Source organism: Hippocampus zosterae, chromosome 12 (genome assembly GCF_025434085.1).
Source record: "Hippocampus zosterae strain Florida chromosome 12, ASM2543408v3, whole genome shotgun sequence".
Classification (NCBI taxonomy): domain Eukaryota; kingdom Metazoa; phylum Chordata; class Actinopteri; order Syngnathiformes; family Syngnathidae; genus Hippocampus; species Hippocampus zosterae.
In genome coordinates this window covers 23,489,714-23,498,824 of record NC_067462.1, presented here as the reverse complement: position 1 = coordinate 23,498,824, position 9,111 = coordinate 23,489,714, and the positions used below count along the sequence as shown (strand labels likewise).

The following is a 9,111-nucleotide window of genomic DNA, read 5'->3' as shown; positions in this document are numbered from 1 at the left end:
TTGGAATAAAATTAATGTCCAACAGAGGGAGCCGTCTGCACGGGGTCGGTCATGATAGCACTTGGACATGAAACAGCTTGGGATTTCCGCCTGCTGGATGCCTTTGCACCTCCACTGGAAAAGCCCACTTTTGCAACAAACATCAAATACTGCATCTGCGTGCTCGCAGAGGACCGTATGCGAGCCTGACAGGCTGCGCGCTCAAACCACCACGGGAGCGGGTCCCTCCTTTGTGCACTCCGGAGGAGGTTTATTAAATGAAAAAAAAAATCACCCCACTACTCCACCCCCGACCCACAAGTGCCCTGTCTGCTATAAAGAGGACAATTTTCGCGTTTTCCCTCGCTTACGGCCATACTACCCTGAGAACGCCCGATCTCGTCCGATATCGGAAGCTAAGCAGCGTCGGGCCTGGTTAGTACTTGGATGGGAGACCGCCTGGGAATACCAGGTGCTGTAAGGTTTTGCACCCACCTCCAATTCTCAACACGATTCACTGCTCTTTCCAAAAATTTTGGCATTCATTCGTCATTCAACTTTCACTTATCCTGTGGTTTGAAATCGTTTCCTTCACGTTGATTTGACAGATCAACGTCTCTTTGGAATAAAATTAATGTCCAACAGAGGGAGCCGTCTGCACGGGGATCGGTCATGATAGCACTTGGACATGAAGCAGCTTGGGATTTCCGCCTGCTGGATGCCTTTGCACCTCCACTGGAAAAGCCCACTTTTGCAACAAACATCAAATACCGCATCTGCGTGCTCGCAGAGGACCGTATGCGAGCCTGACAGGCTGCGCGCTCCAACCACCACGGGAGCGGGCCCCTCCTTCGTGCTCTCGGGAGGAGGTCATTAAATGAAAAAAAAAATCACCCCACTACTCCATCCCCGACCCTCAAGTGCCTTGTCTGCTATAAAGGGGACAATTTTCACTTCTTCCCTCGCTTAGGCCATACTACCCTGAGAACGCCCGATCTCGTCCGATCTCGGAAGCTAAGCAGGGTCCGGCCTTGTTAGTACTTGGATGGGAGACCGCCTGGGAATACCAGGTGCTGTAAGCTTTTGCACCCACCTCCAATTCTCAACACGATTCACTGCTCTTTCCAAAAATTTTGGCTTTCATTAGTCATTCAACTTTCACTTATCCTGTGGTTTTAAATCGTTTCCTTCACGTTGATTTGACAGATCAACGTCTCTTTGGAATAAAATTAATGTCCAACAGAGGGAGCCGTCTGCACGGGGATCGGTCATGATAGCACTTGGACATGAAGCAGCTTGGGATTTCCGCCTGCTGGATGCCTTTGCACCTCCACTGGAAAAGCCCACTTTTCAAACCACCACGGGAGCGGGCCCCTCCTTCGTGCTCTCGGGAGGAGGTCATTAAATGAAAAAAAAAATCACCCCACTACTCCATCCCCGACCCGCAAGTGCCTTGTCTGCTATAAAGGGGACAATTTTCACATTTTCCCTCGCTTACGGCCATACTACCCTGAGAACGCCCGATCTCGTCCGATCTCGGAAGCTAAGCAGGGTCGGGCCTGGTTAGTACTTGGATGGGAGACCGCCTGGGAATACCAGGTGCTGTAAGATCTTGCACCCACCTCCAATTCTCAATACGATGCACTGCTCTTTCCAAAAATTTTGGCTTTCATTAGTCATTCAACTTTCACTTATCCTGTGGTTTGAAATCGTTTCCTTCACGTTGATTTGACAGATCAACGTCTCTTTGGAATAAAATTAATGTCCAACAGAGGTAGCCGTCTGCACGGGGATCGGTCATGACAGCACTTGGACATGAAGCAGCTTGGGATTTCCGCCTGCTGGATGCCTTTGCACCTCCACTGGAAAAGCCCACTTTTGCAACAAACATCAAATACCGCATCTGCGTGCTCGCAGAGGACCGTATGCGAGCCTGACAGGCTGCGCGCTCCAACCACCACGGGAGCGGGCCCCTCCTTCGTGCTCTCGGGAGGAGGTCATTAAATGAAAAAAAAAATCACCCCACTCCTCCATCCCCGACCCGCAAGTGCCTTGTCTGCTATAAAGGGGACAATTTTCACGTTTTCCCTCGCTTACGGCCATACTACCCTGAGAACGCCCGATCTTGTCCGATCTCGGAATCTAAGCAGGGTCGGGCCTGGTTAGTACTTGGATGGGAGACCGCCTGGGAATACCAGGTGCTGTAAGCTTTTGCACCCACCTCCAATTCTCAACACGATTCACTGCTCTTTCCAAAAATTTTGGCATTCATTCGTCATTCAACTTTCACTTATCCTGTGGTTTGAAATCGTTTCCTTCAAGTTGATTTGACAGATCAACGTCTCTTTGGAATAAAATTAATGTCCAACAGAGGGAGCCGTCTGCACGGGGATCGGTCATGATAGCACTTGGACATGAAGCAGCTTGGGATTTCCGCCTGCTGGATGCCTTTGCACCTCCACTGGAAAAGCCCACTTTTGCAACAAACATCAAATACCGCATCTGCGCGCTCGCAGAGGACCGTATGCGAGCCTGACAGGCTGCGCGCTCCAACCACCACGGGAGCGGGCCCCTCCTTTGTGCACTCCGGAGGAGGTTTATTAAATGAAAAAAAATCACCCCACTACTCCACCCCCGACCCAGAAGTGCCCTGTCTGCTATAAAGAGGACAATTTTCGCGTTTTCCCTCGCTTACGGCCATACTACCCTGAGAACGCCCGATCTCGTCCGATCTCGGAAGCTAAGCAGGGTCGGGCCTGGTTAGTACTTGGATGGGAGACCGCCTGGGAATACCAGGTGCTGTTAGCTTTTGCACCCACCTCCAATTCTCAACACGATTCACTGCTCTTTCCAAAAATTTTGGCATTCATTCGTCATTCAACTTTCACTTATCCTGTGGTTTGAAGTCGTTTCCTTCACGTTGATTTGACAGATCAACGTCTCTTTGGAATAAAATTAATGTCCAACAGAGGGAGCCGTCTGCACGGGGATCGGTCATGATAGCACTTGGACATGAAACAGCTTGGGATTTCCGCCTGCTGGATGCCTTTGCACCTCCACTGGAAAAGCCCACTTTTGCAACAAACATCAAATACCGCATCTGCGCGCTCGCAGAGGACCGTATGCGAGCCTGACAGGCTGCGCGCTCCAACCACCACGGGAGCGGGCCCCTCCTTCGTGCTCTCGGGAGGAGGTCATTAAATGAAAAAAAAAATCACCCCACTACTCCATCCCCGACCCGCAAGTGCCTTGTCTGCTATAAAGGGGACAATTTTCACATTTTCCCTCGCTTACGGCCATACTACCCTGAGAATGCCCGATCTCGTCCGATCTCGGAAGCTAAGCAGCGTCGGGCCTGGTTAGTACTTGGATGGGAGACCGCCTGGGAATACCAGGTGCTGTAAGCTTTTGCACCCACCTCCAATTCTCAACACGATTCACTGCTCTTTCCAAAAATTTTGGCTTTCATTCGTCATTCAACTTTCACTTATCCTGTGGTTTGAAATCGTTTCCTTCACGTTGATTTGACAGATCAACGTCTCTTTGGAATAAAATTAATGTCCAACAGAGGGAGCCGTCTGCACGGGGTCGGTCATGATAGCACTTGGACATGAAGCAGCTTGGGATTTCCGCCTGCTGGATGCTTTTGCACCTCCACTGGAAAAGCCAACTTTTGCAACAGACATCAAGTACAGCCTCTGCGTGCTCGCAGAGGACCGTATGCGAGCCTGACAGGCTGCGCGCTCCAACCACCACGGGAGCGGGCCCCTCCTTCGTGCTCTCGGGAGGAGGTCATTAAATGAAAAAAAAATCACCCCACTACTCTATCCCCGACCCGCAAGTGCCCTGTCTGCTATAAAGGGGACAATTTTCACGTTTTCCCTCGCTTACGGCCATACTACCCTGAGAACGCCCGATCTCGTCCGATCTCGGAAGCTAAGCAGGGTCGGGCCTGGTTAGTACTTGGATGGGAGACCGCCTGGGAATACCAGGTGCCGTAAGCTTTTGCACCCACCTCCAATTCTCAACACGATTCACTGCTCTTTCCAAAAATTTTGGCTTTCATTAGTCATTCAACTTTCACTTATCCTGTGGTTTGAAATCGTTTCCTTCACGTTGATTTGACAGATCAACGTCTCTTTGGAATAAAATTAATGTCCAACAGAGGGAGCCGTCTGCACGTGGATCGGTAATGATAGCAGTTGGACATGAAGCAGCTTGGGCTTTCCGCCTGCTGGATGCTTTTGCACCTCCACTGGAAAAGCCAACTTTTGCAACAGACATCAAGTACAGCCTCTGCGTGTTCGCAGAGGACCGTATGCGAGCCTGACAGGCTGCGCGCTCAAACCACCACGGGAGCGGGCCCCTCCTTTGTGCACTCCGGAGGAGGTTTATTAAATGAAAAAAAATCACCCCACTACTCCACCCCCGACCCAGAAGTGCCCTGTCTGCTATAAAGAGGACAATTTTCGCGTTTTCCCTCGCTTACGGCCATACTACCCTGAGAACGCCCGATCTCGTCCGATCTCGGAAGCTAAGCAGGGTCGGGCCTGGTTAGTACTTGGATGGGAGACCGCCTGGGAATACCAGGTGCTGTAAGCTTTTGCACCCACCTCCAATTCACAACACGATTCACTGCTCTTTCCAAAAATTTTGGCATTCATTCGTCATTCAACTTTCACTTATCCTGTGGTTTGAAATCGTTTCCTTCACGTTGATTTGACAGATCAACGTCTCTTTGGAATAAAATTAATGTCCAACAGAGGGAGCCGTCTGCACGGGGATCGGTAATGATAGCACTTGGACATGAAGCAGCTTGGGATTTCCGCCTGCTGGATGCTTTTGCACCTCCACTGGAAAAGCCAACTTTTGCAACAGACATCAAGTACAGCCTCTGCGTGTTCGCAGAGGACCGTATGCGAGCCTGACAGGCTGCGCGCTCAAACCACCACGGGAGCGGGCCCCTCCTTTGTGCACTCCGGAGGAGGTTTATTAAATGAAAAAAAATCACCCCACTACTCCACCCCCGACCCAGAAGTGCCCTGTCTGCTATAAAGAGGACAATTTTCGCTTTTTCCCTTGCTAACGGCCATACTACCCTGAGAACGTCCGATCTCGGAAGCTAAGCAGGGTCGGGCCAGGTTAGTACTTGGATGGGAGACCGCCTGGGAATACCAGGTGCTGTAAGTTTTTGCACCCACCTCCAATTCTCAACACGATTCACTGCTCTTTCCAAAAATTTTGGCATTCATTCGTCATTCAACTTTCACTTATCCTGTGGTTTGAAATCGTTTCCTTCACGTTGATTTGACAGATCAACGTCTCTTTGGAATAAAATTAATGTCCAACAGAGGGAGCCGTCTGCACGGGGATCGGTCATGATAGCACTTGGACATGAAGCAGCTTGGGATTTCTGCCTGCTGGATGCCTTTGCACCTCCACTGGAAAAGCCCACTTTTGCAACAAACATCAAATACCGCATCTGCGTGCTCGCAGAGGACCGTATGCGAGCCTGACAGGCTGCGCGCTCAAACCACCACGGGAGCGGGCCCCTCCTTCGTGCTCTCGGGAGGAGGTCATTAAATGAAAAAAAATCACCCCACTACTCCATCCCCGACCCGCAAGTGCCTTGTCTGCTATAAAGGGGACAATTTTCACGTTTTCCCTCGCTTACGGCCATACTACCCTGAGAACGCCCGATCTCGTCCGATCTTGGAAGCTAAGCAGGGTCGGGCCTGGTTAGTACTTGGATGGGAGACCGCCTGGGAATACCAGGTGCTGTAAGCTTTTGCACCCACCTCCAATTCTCAACACGATTCACTCCTCTTTCCAAAAATTTTGGCTTTCATTAGTCATTCAACTTTCACTTATCCTGTGGTTTGAAATCGTTTCCTTCACGTTGATTTGACAGATCAACGTCTCTTTGGAATAAAATTAATGTCCTACAGAGGGAGCCGTCTGCACGGGAATCGGTAATGATAGCACTTGGACATGAAACAGCTTGGGATTTCCGCCTGCTGGATGCCTTTGCACCTCCACTGGAAAAGCCCACTTTTGCAACAGACATCAAGTACAGCCTCTGCGCGCTCGCAGAGGACCGTATGCGAGCCTGACAGGCTGCGCGCTCAAACCACCACGGGAGCGGGCCCCTCCTTCGTGCTCTCGGGAGGAGGTCATTAAATGAAAAAAAAATCACCCCACTACTCCATCCCCGACCCGCAAGTGCCTTGTCTGCTATAAAGGGGACAATTTTCACGTTTTCCCTCGCTTACGGCCATACTACCCTGAGAATGCCCGATCTCGTCCGATCTCGGAAGCTAAGCAGCGTAGGGCCTGGTTAGTACTTGGATGGGAGACCGCCTGGGAATACCAGGTGCTGTAAGCTTTTGCACCCACCTTCAATTCTCAACACGATTCACTGCTCTTTCCAAAAATTTTGGCTTTCATTCTTCATTCAAATTTCACTTATCCTGTGGTTTGAAATCGTTTCCTTCACGTTGATTTGACAGATCAACGTCTCTTTGGAATAAAATTAATGTCCAACAGAGGGAGCCGTCTGCACGGGGATCGGTCATGATAGCACTTGGACATGAAACAGCTTGGGATTTCCGCCTGCTGGATGCCTTTGCACCTCCACTGGAAAAGCCCACTTTTGCAACAAACATCAAATACCGCATCTGCGCGCTCGCAGAGGACCGTATGCGAGCCTGACAGGCTGCGCGCTCAAACCACCCCGGGAGCGGGCCCCTCCTTCGTGCTCTCGGGAGGAGGTTATTAAATGAAAAAAAAATCACCCCACTACTCCATCCCCGACCCGCAAGTGCCGTGTCTGCTATAAAGGGGACAATTTTCACTTTTTCCCTCGCTTACGGCCATACTACCCTGAGAACGCCCGATCTCGTCCGATCTCGGAAGCTAAGCAGGGTCGGGCCTGGTTAGTACTTGGATGGGAGACCGCCTGGGAATACCAGGTGCTGTAAGCTTTTGCACCCACCTCCAATTCTCAACACGATTCACTGCTCTTTCCAAAAATTTTGGCATTCATTCGTCATTCAACTTTCACTTATCCTGTGGTTTGAAATCGTTTCCTTCACGTTGATTTGACAGATCAAAGTCTCTTTGGAATAAAATTAATGTCCAACAGAGGGAGCCATCTGCACTGGGATCGGTCATGATAGCACTTGGACATGAAGCAGCTTGGGATTTCCGCCTGCTGGATGCCTTTGCACCTCCACTGGAAAAGCCCACTTTTGCAACAAACATCAAATACCGCATCTGCGCGCTCGCAGAGGACCGTATGCGAGCCTGACAGGCTGCGCGCTCAAACCACCCCGGGAGCGGGCCCCTCCTTCGTGCTCTCGGGAGGAGGTTATTAAATGAAAAAAAAATCACCCCACTACTCCATCCCCGACCCGCAAGTGCCGTGTCTGCTATAAAGGGGACAATTTTCACTTTTTCCCTCGCTTACGGCCATACTACCCTGAGAACGCCCGATCTCGTCCGATCTCGGAAGCTAAGCAGGGTCGGGCCTGGTTAGTACTTGGATGGGAGACCGCCTGGGAATACCAGGTGCTGTAAGCTTTTGCACCCACCTCCAATTCTCAACACGATTCACTGCTCTTTCCAAAAATTTTGGCATTCATTCGTCATTCAACTTTCACTTATCCTGTGGTTTGAAATCGTTTCCTTCACGTTGATTTGACAGATCAAAGTCTCTTTGGAATAAAATTAATGTCCAACAGAGGGAGCCATCTGCACTGGGATCGGTCATGATAGCACTTGGACATGAAGCAGCTTGGGATTTCCGCCTGCTGGATGCCTTTGCACCTCCACTGGAAGTGCCCACTTTTGCAACAAACATCAAATACTGCATCTGCGTGCTCGCAGAGGACCGTATGCGAGCCTGACAGGCTGCGCGCTCAAACCACCACGGGAGCGGGCCCCTCCTTCGTGCTCTCGGGAGGAGGTCATTAAATGAAAAAAAAATCACCCCACTACTCCATCCCCGACCCGCAAGTGCCCTGTCTGCTATAAAGGGGACAATTTTCACTTTTTCCCTCGCTTACGGCCATACTACCCTGAGAACGCCCGATCTCGTCCGATCTCGGAAGCTAAGCAGGGTCGGGCCTGGTTAGTACTTGGATGGGAGACCGCCTGGGAATACCAGGTGCTGTAAGCTTTTGCACCCACCTCCAATTCTCCACACGATTCACTGCTCTTTCCAAAAATTTTGGCTTTCATTAGTCATTCAACTTTCACTTATCCTGTGGTTTGAAATCGTTTCCTTCACGTTGATTTGACAGATCAACGTCTCTTTGGAATAAAATTAATGTCCAACAGAGGGAGCCGTCTGCACGGGGTCGGTCATGATAGCACTTGGACATGAAACAGCTTGGGATTTCCGCCTGCTGGATGCCTTTGCACCTCCACTGGAAAAGCCCACTTTTGCAACAAACATCAAATACTGCATCTGCGTGCTCGCAGAGGACCGTATGCGAGCCTGACAGGCTGCGCGCTCAAACCACCACGGGAGCGGGCCCCTCCTTCGTGCTCTCGGGAGGAGGTCATTAAATGAAAAAAAAAATCACCCCACTACTCCATCCCCGACCCGCAAGTGCCTTGTCTGCTATAAAGGGGACAATTTTCACGTTTTCCCTCGCTTACGGCCATACTACCCTGAGAACGCCCGATCTCGTCTGATCTCGGAAGCTAAGCAGGGTCGGGCCTGGTTAGTACTTGGATGGGAGACCGCCTGGGAATACCAGGTGCTGTAAGCTTTTGCACCCACCTCCAATTCTCAACACGATTCACTGCTCTTTCCAAAAATTTTGGCATTCATTCGTCATTCAACTTTCACTTATCCTGTGGTTTGAAATCGTTTCCTTCACGTTGATTTGACAGATCAACGTCTCTTTGGAATAAAATTAATGTCCAACAGAGGGAGCCGTCTGCACGGGAATCGGTAATGATAGCACTTGGACATGAAACAGCTTGGGATTTCCGCCTGCTGGATGCCTTTGCACCTCCACTGGAAAAGCCCACTTTTGCAACAGACATCAAATACCGCATCTGCGCGCTCGCAGAGGACCGTATGCGAGCCTGACAGGCTGCGCGCTCAAACCACCACGGGAG

At 50.6% G+C, this 9,111-nt stretch overlaps 13 non-coding genes and 2 pseudogenes across 13 annotated transcripts; all 15 read left to right on the top strand.

Moving 5' to 3' along the window:
• The first annotated feature begins 344 nt into the window (after positions 1-344).
• Positions 345-463, top strand: LOC127612355 (5S ribosomal RNA). The gene has a single exon (XR_007965789.1). It is a non-coding gene; the product is annotated as a 5S ribosomal RNA (ribosomal RNA).
• A 480-nt stretch (positions 464-943) lies between these two features.
• On the top strand, positions 944-1,061 carry LOC127612360 (uncharacterized; annotated as a pseudogene).
• Positions 1,062-1,471: 410 nt separating this feature from the next.
• On the top strand, positions 1,472-1,590 carry LOC127612261 (5S ribosomal RNA). Its single transcript, XR_007965694.1, has one exon. It is a non-coding gene; the product is annotated as a 5S ribosomal RNA (ribosomal RNA).
• Positions 1,591-2,070: 480 nt separating this feature from the next.
• On the top strand, positions 2,071-2,189 carry LOC127612335 (5S ribosomal RNA). The gene has a single exon (XR_007965768.1). It is a non-coding gene; the product is annotated as a 5S ribosomal RNA (ribosomal RNA).
• A 479-nt stretch (positions 2,190-2,668) lies between these two features.
• Positions 2,669-2,787, top strand: LOC127612253 (5S ribosomal RNA). Its single transcript, XR_007965687.1, has one exon. It is a non-coding gene; the product is annotated as a 5S ribosomal RNA (ribosomal RNA).
• Positions 2,788-3,267: 480 nt separating this feature from the next.
• LOC127612325 (5S ribosomal RNA) lies at positions 3,268-3,386 on the top strand. Its single transcript, XR_007965758.1, has one exon. It is a non-coding gene; the product is annotated as a 5S ribosomal RNA (ribosomal RNA).
• Positions 3,387-3,864: 478 nt separating this feature from the next.
• Positions 3,865-3,983, top strand: LOC127612420 (5S ribosomal RNA). The gene has a single exon (XR_007965844.1). It is a non-coding gene; the product is annotated as a 5S ribosomal RNA (ribosomal RNA).
• A 479-nt stretch (positions 3,984-4,462) lies between these two features.
• Positions 4,463-4,581, top strand: LOC127612426 (5S ribosomal RNA). Its single transcript, XR_007965849.1, has one exon. It is a non-coding gene; the product is annotated as a 5S ribosomal RNA (ribosomal RNA).
• A 479-nt stretch (positions 4,582-5,060) lies between these two features.
• On the top strand, positions 5,061-5,169 carry LOC127612365 (uncharacterized; annotated as a pseudogene).
• Positions 5,170-5,647: 478 nt separating this feature from the next.
• LOC127612259 (5S ribosomal RNA) lies at positions 5,648-5,766 on the top strand. The gene has a single exon (XR_007965692.1). It is a non-coding gene; the product is annotated as a 5S ribosomal RNA (ribosomal RNA).
• A 479-nt stretch (positions 5,767-6,245) lies between these two features.
• On the top strand, positions 6,246-6,364 carry LOC127612306 (5S ribosomal RNA). Its single transcript, XR_007965740.1, has one exon. It is a non-coding gene; the product is annotated as a 5S ribosomal RNA (ribosomal RNA).
• A 479-nt stretch (positions 6,365-6,843) lies between these two features.
• On the top strand, positions 6,844-6,962 carry LOC127612425 (5S ribosomal RNA). The gene has a single exon (XR_007965848.1). It is a non-coding gene; the product is annotated as a 5S ribosomal RNA (ribosomal RNA).
• Positions 6,963-7,441: 479 nt separating this feature from the next.
• On the top strand, positions 7,442-7,560 carry LOC127612424 (5S ribosomal RNA). The gene has a single exon (XR_007965847.1). It is a non-coding gene; the product is annotated as a 5S ribosomal RNA (ribosomal RNA).
• A 479-nt stretch (positions 7,561-8,039) lies between these two features.
• On the top strand, positions 8,040-8,158 carry LOC127612423 (5S ribosomal RNA). Its single transcript, XR_007965846.1, has one exon. It is a non-coding gene; the product is annotated as a 5S ribosomal RNA (ribosomal RNA).
• Positions 8,159-8,637: 479 nt separating this feature from the next.
• On the top strand, positions 8,638-8,756 carry LOC127612237 (5S ribosomal RNA). Its single transcript, XR_007965670.1, has one exon. It is a non-coding gene; the product is annotated as a 5S ribosomal RNA (ribosomal RNA).
• Positions 8,757-9,111: the final 355 nt, after the last annotated feature.